The 8998-nt window shown below is 35.9% G+C and overlaps 1 long non-coding RNA gene across 1 annotated transcript; it reads right to left on the reverse strand.

Annotated features, from left to right (window-relative positions):
* Positions 1–6132: 6132 nt before the first annotated feature.
* On the reverse strand, positions 6133–6957 carry LOC136066840 (uncharacterized). The gene is made up of 2 exons (XR_010628346.1): positions 6742–6957; positions 6133–6644 (listed from the first exon to the last, which is right to left on the reverse strand). It is a non-coding gene; the product is annotated as an uncharacterized LOC136066840 (long non-coding RNA).
* Positions 6958–8998: the final 2041 nt, after the last annotated feature.

Genomic DNA, 8998 nt, shown 5'->3' on the forward strand with positions numbered 1-8998 from the left:
TACGCGACTTTAGAACACCAACTTAAGGAAGAAAGGTTGGCTGCAAAGTTCTTCAGTTCATCCTACACAATGAAGATCAGGAAAATGCTTGGTCACAAAACCCTATGGTGCAAATACACAGTAACTTCTTCAAAGAAGATGAACTAGGTCAACAACTTCGTCTTTTGATCACAATTTGCTTGAACAGAGATTGCTCAATGAGTTTGCAACTTGTGTCACACTAGACAGCTCTTAAAACAATCCTTTTATATGTTTAGGGTTTGGAGAAAAGAAGGCCCAAAAGTATATTCACAGATCCCAAGAAAATCAGATCAAAAAATCTGAAATTTTAATTCTCGACAGATAGTAGGTGTCGAGGTAGCTATCGAACAGGTGTCGAGCTTTAATGAAATTGCACTTCAGCTTGCTTTTTCCTGGACAGACTTGATGACTTCAATACTTGACCTTGAAACCTTGTTTCTTGAAGTATTAAAAACACCTAGAACTACCCAATTACAAGTAGAGTGCGTTTTGTCAAAGGATTAGCCAATTTACATAAACAAGTGACATATGTTCTTTAACAAATGAAAACACATATGTCCTAACAGAAATATTTATTGTTTACATTGACAAGATTATTTTTATTTTCTGGTGAGAATTCATTTCTGGTGAGCAGTTTCCAAGCTCACGTCAAAGCTATACTTGGTGGTGAGAATTCATTTATTTTTTCAATTGTTTTTTATTTCCATTGTTTAATGATGGAAATCATTTCAAATTTATTTGCTTTTCAAAGTGTCTTTCTGTTGTTGTGTTTTTTGGAAGGGGTATCAGAAAATTGTTATTTCTTGCTCAAATATCAAGATCAGTTGATGCTATCAGGTTTCATTAGAAAATTTGTAATTCAATTATGTAATCCTAAAAAGGTGGATTTGAAGAACCACATAGATTTATTGTGAGCTGCTTGATTGTTTGAATATCTGAACAAAAGTATGAAATTCTTTGTTTAGAAAATATTGTGTTAAGAATTATCCAAACTTTGCTACTGGCTTTGTGTGATATTTGTGTTTTTAAAATATATTTTTCGAAGGGTTTATAGAGAGGGGAAACTGGGTAGTAAAGCACAGGTGCAAGTGTTGCTGTGCTGCCATAAACAAATAGCCAAAAAAAAAAACAATATCCTAACTGCTAGACTGAGAGAAACCAAAGCCAAAGATGTGATGTCTGGGTAAAAATGAAGGACTTCTAATTGGTCATATCATAATAAATTAATTATATATCATACATAATTTTACCTCTACCTATTAGATGGTTAACTCAAATATATAGTGATGCCTGCGGATTGTTAGTCCTCTGTGTGTGTGTTTATAATTATATATCATGCTTTCCCTCCTTGCTAAAAACTGCTTTCTGTTGCCTGAGGATTGTTCGTCCTTTGTTTGTGTGTGTGTGTGTGTGTGTGTGTTGGTTGTTAACTATCGAGGTATGTGTAGCAGCTTTGATGGAGTTTTATTCATGAAAATTGTGAACAATCTGCTAATGAGCTCTAGCTCAAATAGGATTTCCTCCTACAATATTGCATGGGGGGTGAGGTCATGAATGTAAAACCCATTAAGTGTGTTGTAACTTACTAATAAAGAATGACAAGTTTCAAACTAAAACCACAAACAAACTAGATTGTTTTAAAGGCATCCCTTTTCTCATAAATTGAGCATGTGTAGGAGAAATGGGGTAATATTTCCCTCTCTTTGCTGACAGGTTCACAATTTTTTTTCTTTTAGAAGTACTGTTCTTGGAAAAGGAATGCATAGTCTATTGGCCATCATAACTGTGCGGCGCCCGAAGTGTTGGGCCTACTCAGCCCCAAGTCTCCGCCCCAAAACACGCGGTCTTTGGGCCCAATCCTCATTCGCCCTAAGGCCCAACCCTTGCTATCACAGCTCGGGGGTGCCGAGCTTCACTACTAAGGTATGCTCGGCATAATTTTTACCGAGCACGTTCGGGGGTGTCATTGAACGGCGCATCAACTTTGTTCGGCTCAAAGAAGGCCCTCCAAGCGCCACCACCTCGCTCTAACCTGATGTGGGCACCAAGTCCCAAAGCCACCCAGGCCTAGACTCCCACTTACCATCCCCCTAATTGGACCCTCCGTAGCACTAAGCGCGCCCTAACTCTGCCGAGCTGCCGACGAATATGGGAACCAAGTCCCAAAGCCACCCATACCTAACCTCCCACTTAGAGAAAATCCTACTGGACCCTCTGTTGCACAAACAGAGAGCATTGATAACCCTCGCCTGAGCTGAGCACTATAAATAAGAGGGAAGGAGAAGGAAGAAGGGTTGGTCACAAAAAAGGGGAGGAAGAGAACAGGGGTAATAGAGAAGAAAAATAGGGTCTGAGAGGAGTTGGGAGGAAAGATTGTGTTGCCGAGAAGGATAAGAGTGATCTCAGTGAGTCCTTGGTTGTAGAACTACCCATAGTAGGAAATTCAGCCCAACAAACAAATAAGTTGTGAGCCCAAGTGGGGTTGAGCCCATTGGCCTCATTTGCGACCCGCACAATAACAATGGGTACAAAGAAACTAATCTAATTCAACAACTACATTACAACTTTAGCAATGGGTACAAAAAAAATTTTATGTATATTTTTCCTCTTTTTTTTTTTTCTTTTCTTTTTGGGTACAAAAGCACCCTAGATCTTCTCTGGTACTGTTCACAGGTACTGGTCACACAGCCCGTGAACAGTACTAGATGCCAGTAGATGATGGGTTTCATTTTCATGCCTTTCTTTTAATTGTTTTCGTCATTTTTTTTTAGAGGAATTGCATGTAGATCTTTTATAGCAGTAGTTTTAAATGTTGTGGAGGTGAACAAGGGTTGTCATTAGTTGCTTTCCTTTTTTTCTTTTCTTCTTTTTTTTTTTTTTTTTTTTTTTTTTTTTTTTTTTTTTAAATTTAGATATCAGCATACCCTTATAATTAATCAACTGTAAGACTCGTTATCATTAATCCAACCCCCCAAAAAGTTAATTAGGATCACGTGTAGCCATTGATTTATTCTATTGCTAATATTTTCTTTTTTTATTTGTTACCGAAATGAAGTAGCTGTACCTGTGTAGTGTCAATGTTTGTATGAAATCACGTCAAGTTGGTGCTTCTTTCTTCTAAACATGTGCAAAAAAGGATCAGCCAACCCAATTTTCTACTGATATATGTATAACACTTACAATCTCACCTTGTCATTTAACATGTAGCATGGAAGACTTAAATTGGGGCTCTTCAGAATTCAGACTAGGTAACAACAAATGACAATAGACATTTATGAAAGTAGAAGAGAATAGATACTCACAACAATTATATTCATTTGTGTGTTTGTCAACTTAAAATTAGGTTATGATAACCAACTTTGAGGCAAGAGAGGAAGTAGACATAATTTTTGGTGCTAAAAAAAAATTTAAAAAAGCCAAAAGTTATGTTGGAAAAATTAGTCTCACCAAATGCTACTTCTGCAAGCTCCACATATGTGTTTTACCTCTTTCCTAGAGCTGCCTCATGTAGCTGAACTAGAATCCACAGTGTATAGAGTTGCCAACGGTAAGCAATGGTTAAAGAAAGTATTCCCCAACTCCTGTGGAAGTAGTAAAGATTGAAAACCAAATCAATTAATATAATTTACAATGTTTGTATGAATTTGTTACGAGAGCCAATCAGATATAAGGCAGCAAGCTGTTTTCTCTTTCTCCCATTAAAGTTTTTCCTCTCCACATTAGTCAAGAGGCATTGAGCATGTGCAGTATTGTGTAGTTGGCAAATATGAATGAAGATTTAACAGTAATCTCCATATTTTTTTGTCAGTTATAGTAAAAATACACACAAGCTCATAGCTGTTGTGCACATTTCTTCTTGGGTACTGTTCATAGGTACTGTTCAGACAACCCATGAACAGTGCATGTTGCCATTAGATGATGAATGTTGGCCTAGCAAAGTTTGTCTAGTGGTTTTATGTAGTATTTAGTTCCTTCAGTGTTTTATGTGTAGTAACATTTCATGAAGAACTTGCATGGTTTTGAGGTTTCTTTGAGATTAGTGTAGCAATAGAGATCAATATCATTACTATGATCATTGTAGAAATTTTGGACGAGTTATTAGATATTGCTGTGATATGGACTATATTCTTGCTGTGATATGGACTATATTCTCTTGGTGGCTGCTGAACATGTATGTATTGGCTTTCCACAGACATAAAAAGAAAGAAGTCTCAAGGTATTCAAAATGATGGATTTGCTAAACAACTCATTTGATTCCCAGCACAAGTAAGTTTCTATACTAATAACTTGTTTTTAGCCTACATATTATAGTATCGCTCCAGATTTTGTACATGCAATTAAAGTTGGTAATATATGTAGAGACGCAAACTTTGAGATTGGCGACGACATTGTACTTGCAGCATATATAGTTGGGTGTGCAAGTGTCGTAGTTTACGTACAGACCTATATGACCAAAGTACCAATGCATACGAATATACAAACAGTGTATGAATGGGTACAATATACATTAAATGGAAATGAGAAGAAATGTCACAATGTGTTTAGAATGTCAAGCCATGTGTTTCGACAATTGTGTAATAAATTGCGTACTCACCTACTCGGGATGGATATGATGGTACCAAAAGAGTTTGCTTGGAGGAGTCCACATTGGTGGTAGTTGGTAATGCCATGGGTAACAAAATGATGCAGGATAGATTTCAACATTCCGGTGAGACAATGCATCGACATGTGGCCACGGTAATTACCTTGTTAGCCACGATTATGGCACCAGACATTATCAAGTCTGTCGATCCAACATTTCGTACCGTGCCATCACATATTTAGGGGTTAGGTCGATATTGGCCACATTTCAAGGTACTTTGTGAATTTGGTATCTTGACTTGATTGTATTCCTGTTATCTTTATGATCATTCCACGTATTTCATTTTCACATGGCATTTTTGTTACAATTGTTAGGGTTGCATTGGTGCGATTGATGGGGTTCACGTCCTCGTGGTGTTACCAGAAGAGGAGCAACGCCCATATAGAGGAAGGAAAGAGGCCATAACAGTAAACTGCATGTGTGCATGTGATTTTGACTTGAAATTCACATTCGCGTGTGTGGGATGAGAAAGGTCAACGCACGACACCAGGATCTTTTTAAATTGCCTCAATAATGAGAGTGACAACTTTCCAAAACCTCCACCTGGTTTGTAAATATGCAATTTAATTACAGTATTAAAGTATGTATTATGTAGTGAAAATGCTAATATAATAAATGTGTTCGTTTGTAGGAAAATATTATCTTATTGATTCAGGGAACCCAACGAAGACAGGGTTCCTTGCACCATATAAAGGGGAGCGGTACCACATCCTTAATTTTCAAAGATGTCCACAGCTGCATTGTCCAGAGAAGAGATTTAATTATCTCCATTCCTCACTTCGTTCGGTCATAGAATGAACTTTTGGAGTTTGGAAGAATAGATGAAAAATTTTGAGATGTATGCCAGGCTTCCATATACACACTCAAAATCACATCATTGTTGCTACAATGGTTCTTCACAACTTTATTAGAACACATGACCACAATGACATTCCATATTCACGTTCTGCATGGGGCACATATGTAGGTAGTGAGGGAGGTCATTATAATGGAGTGGCAGATGTGGTCTTTTACTTGGATTCAGATGAGATGAAAGAGGTTTGGAACAATATCACATCATCGATATGTATGGACCATAACTAATGGTTCACAAACATCAATGTAATTCCATTTTGTATTATGGTTCTTTTTTTGTTGTCAATCAGAACTAATAGCTCACAAAACTTGATTGTAAAACCTTCGATTTATGAAGTTGTATATATCGTTACATGTGAAACTCATCGGTATTGCAATAGTAGATTTCTTGGTTACAAGGGACTTCTGAATAGAGTCCAATCTAATTTGAATATTACAATAAACTTAATGGATTTTAAGATTGCAGTAGTAAACTATGAGGAATTAATACAAAAAACACAAAATCTACTCTCAATTTTTTTTAAGACACCAAGAACCCAATCTATCAATGGTTGGCAAATTGTGTGTGTATATATATATATAGACACACATATATAACAACAGAATTTACAATCTTCTTTAAACTTAGCAATAACATTATCTCCATCAAACATCTCCACATTGTTTTAAAAAGTACAACTATATACATATCATAAACTGACTTGCAATAGTACGATTAACATACAAAACAAATGTAATAATACAACTTGCAGTTATTACATACATACACATCCCATTATGGCAGACACATCTGCCTGATTTTGACTTCCCCAAACCTAGTAGACAAGATAAGCAATACTAGAAACATGACCCCCAAGACTACTAGAGCTATTGTCAACTTCTTTGCTTTCTCTTCAGAGATCATGTGTGCAGCCTTGGCTCTTTCAAAATTTCGTTTTGCAACTCGCTCCCTTTCCAATGCTGCGGCTGTCAGAGCGTGTGCTTGCTTCGACTCTTCATTGGCAACTTCCACTGCATGCTCCAATCGGTTGAATTTTGCAATAACTATAGGTGCTATTGCTGCGCCACACGTACAACAAATGCTGGTGTCTAACCTCTTGAAGAACTTGCATGCACGATTATCATCCTACACAGTACAATACAACACATAAATAGGAATACAATGAATTGGTTCTTTAACGCACAACACAAATATTTTGCCAATACTTGGATATGGTACTTACTAGTGACTAATAACGACAACTATAAAACCTCCTACCAAATGTATGAAGTTTCAGGGATGTCTTAATTTTGCAGTTTTCAACAACACAAAAATGGCCATCAGAATTGGAGAGATAGCTACTTGTTTCTGATATTCGTAGTTCTTGACAGTAGATATTACATTGGCTTGGAATAGTGAATAGTACACCAAACTCACTTTACTTCATAAGGTAAACAGGTCTGCAGGACCGCCAAGAATTACACATTAGATAATTATCATAAGTTGAGCATGTTTACACAGTAACAACCTATGAAACACCAATAAAGTTACTGATCTCTACACATTCGAAAACAAAAATCTTCTTTAAACTATAGTGCAAGAGGCATATCTATTTAAGACTTGAAACTATAGAAACTATCTCCCAACATGTAACTCAAGAGTTTTTATGTAGACATGTTGGTGTAACTAGATTTATAGAAACAAAATACAAATGATGTAAAAAGCCAGAGGGTGCATCACCAGCTGCTACACCAGTGCAGCTCAGCTTGCCTTATAGTACAGCAACTAGTGCACCAGGTGATGCAGCATTAACTACCACATTGGTGCAGCATAGCATGCCACCCAGTGCAGTAGCTCATGCATCAGAGCTGCCAAGACATGCATGAGCTACTGCCAAATATTATGGTACTTGTATCATTGAGAATGCATTGACATACACAAAACATTATGGTACTTGTACTCTTGTAGTGCCAAATATACATTTATTAATCATTTTAGTTGCTATTCCATACTGCATTGGTGTAATTTATCAAATATTTATCTGTATTATTTATGGTTGACATGTAGAGTCAGATGGCAGTAGAAATATTCAAAAATATGAAGTCATGTGGTATCCCCCCAGATGTTGCAACTTATAACATAATGATTGATTGTTGTACTATTTCATAATGCTTCAAATCTGCATGTGCACTGGTTTCTATGATGGTGCGTGATGGGTTTTATCCACAAACTCTGGTCCCAGCAGTATGTGGTCTGAAATATTATGCATCTAACAAAACTGTGGCCTTCAAATGTATGTAACAAGAAAAAGGTCGGTTCTAATTAGCTCAATTATGAACACACTTCATTTGAAGCTAAACCATGGTTGCATGTTAGCTCTACCATGCACAATGTTATAGTCATGACTCATAACTGAATTTGGAAATATTACAAATCTAATTCAAGTATTTTATCATTATATCAGGATTGCCCTTCAGATTCAAATTGCCATGGTAGAATTGTAGACCCCAACTAAAATTAATGATTTGACATTTTATGCACAATTGATGGATTGGGAAAAATACTATATTCAATTCAAAAAGTGTAAAACTCAAATTTTACTTCTATATGTTTCCCTTGCCAAGAAACATTTCTTATTGAAATAAATGGTAGATAACTTTATAAGTTGGCTTAACAACACTTAATCCTAAACAAAACATGTTTTTTTTTTTCTTTTTTGTTCACAAGCAATTCCAATTACAAGATTAATTAATCAGTATTTCCCAAACCACACACACAAAAGATACACAAGCAGAGAAGAATTCCTAAAATAACTAATGCTGAGTTTAGATGAGTACCTGCAATTGTTCAGCATAAGATAGGTAATTGAATGGTAGAATGGAATCTGAATAGGAATGAAGATTCATTACTTCACCAAACTGTTTAGCATCAAAATTCAATTTGTAAATCTGATTCCCACATAGCAATGGTTAGTGTTTATACTAAATAAATATAATTGAAAATGAGCATATTAGTGAACTTTCTTGCTGAAAGAGAAAAGAAGATATATACATTGAAAATTATATACATTTACATTTACAATCGTCCTTAAAATATCCATGGAACTATCAATCCTCTCTTCTTGATTATCAATTTTTGCTGCACAAAAAATAAATAAATAAATAAAACTCCAAATTTTCTACCTGTGGGAGGTACCAAAGGGTTTACTGAACATAAAATTCCACTTTGCTTCATCACCTTCATTCATGTAACACTTCCAATGAAAAGTAAATCAAATGCCAATAGGTTTTTCTGACCAGCTTAACTAAACCTTGATCAATGCTGTCAAATTTTTCTAAACACAGCTCCCAATATATTTGGCAGATCTGCTAATATATTTTAGAAATTACACATGGTTGACACGATGATATTACTCTTTATTGTCAAAACCGTACTACCACTCATTCAAAAAGTTAAAAACTAGCTTGTATATCCAATGATGCCTTCAAGACATTGTGATC

The sequence above is a fragment of the Quercus suber genome, unplaced genomic scaffold, assembly GCF_002906115.3.
Source record: "Quercus suber isolate HL8 unplaced genomic scaffold, Cork oak 2.0 scaffold_48, whole genome shotgun sequence".
Lineage (NCBI taxonomy): Eukaryota > Viridiplantae > Streptophyta > Magnoliopsida > Fagales > Fagaceae > Quercus > Quercus suber.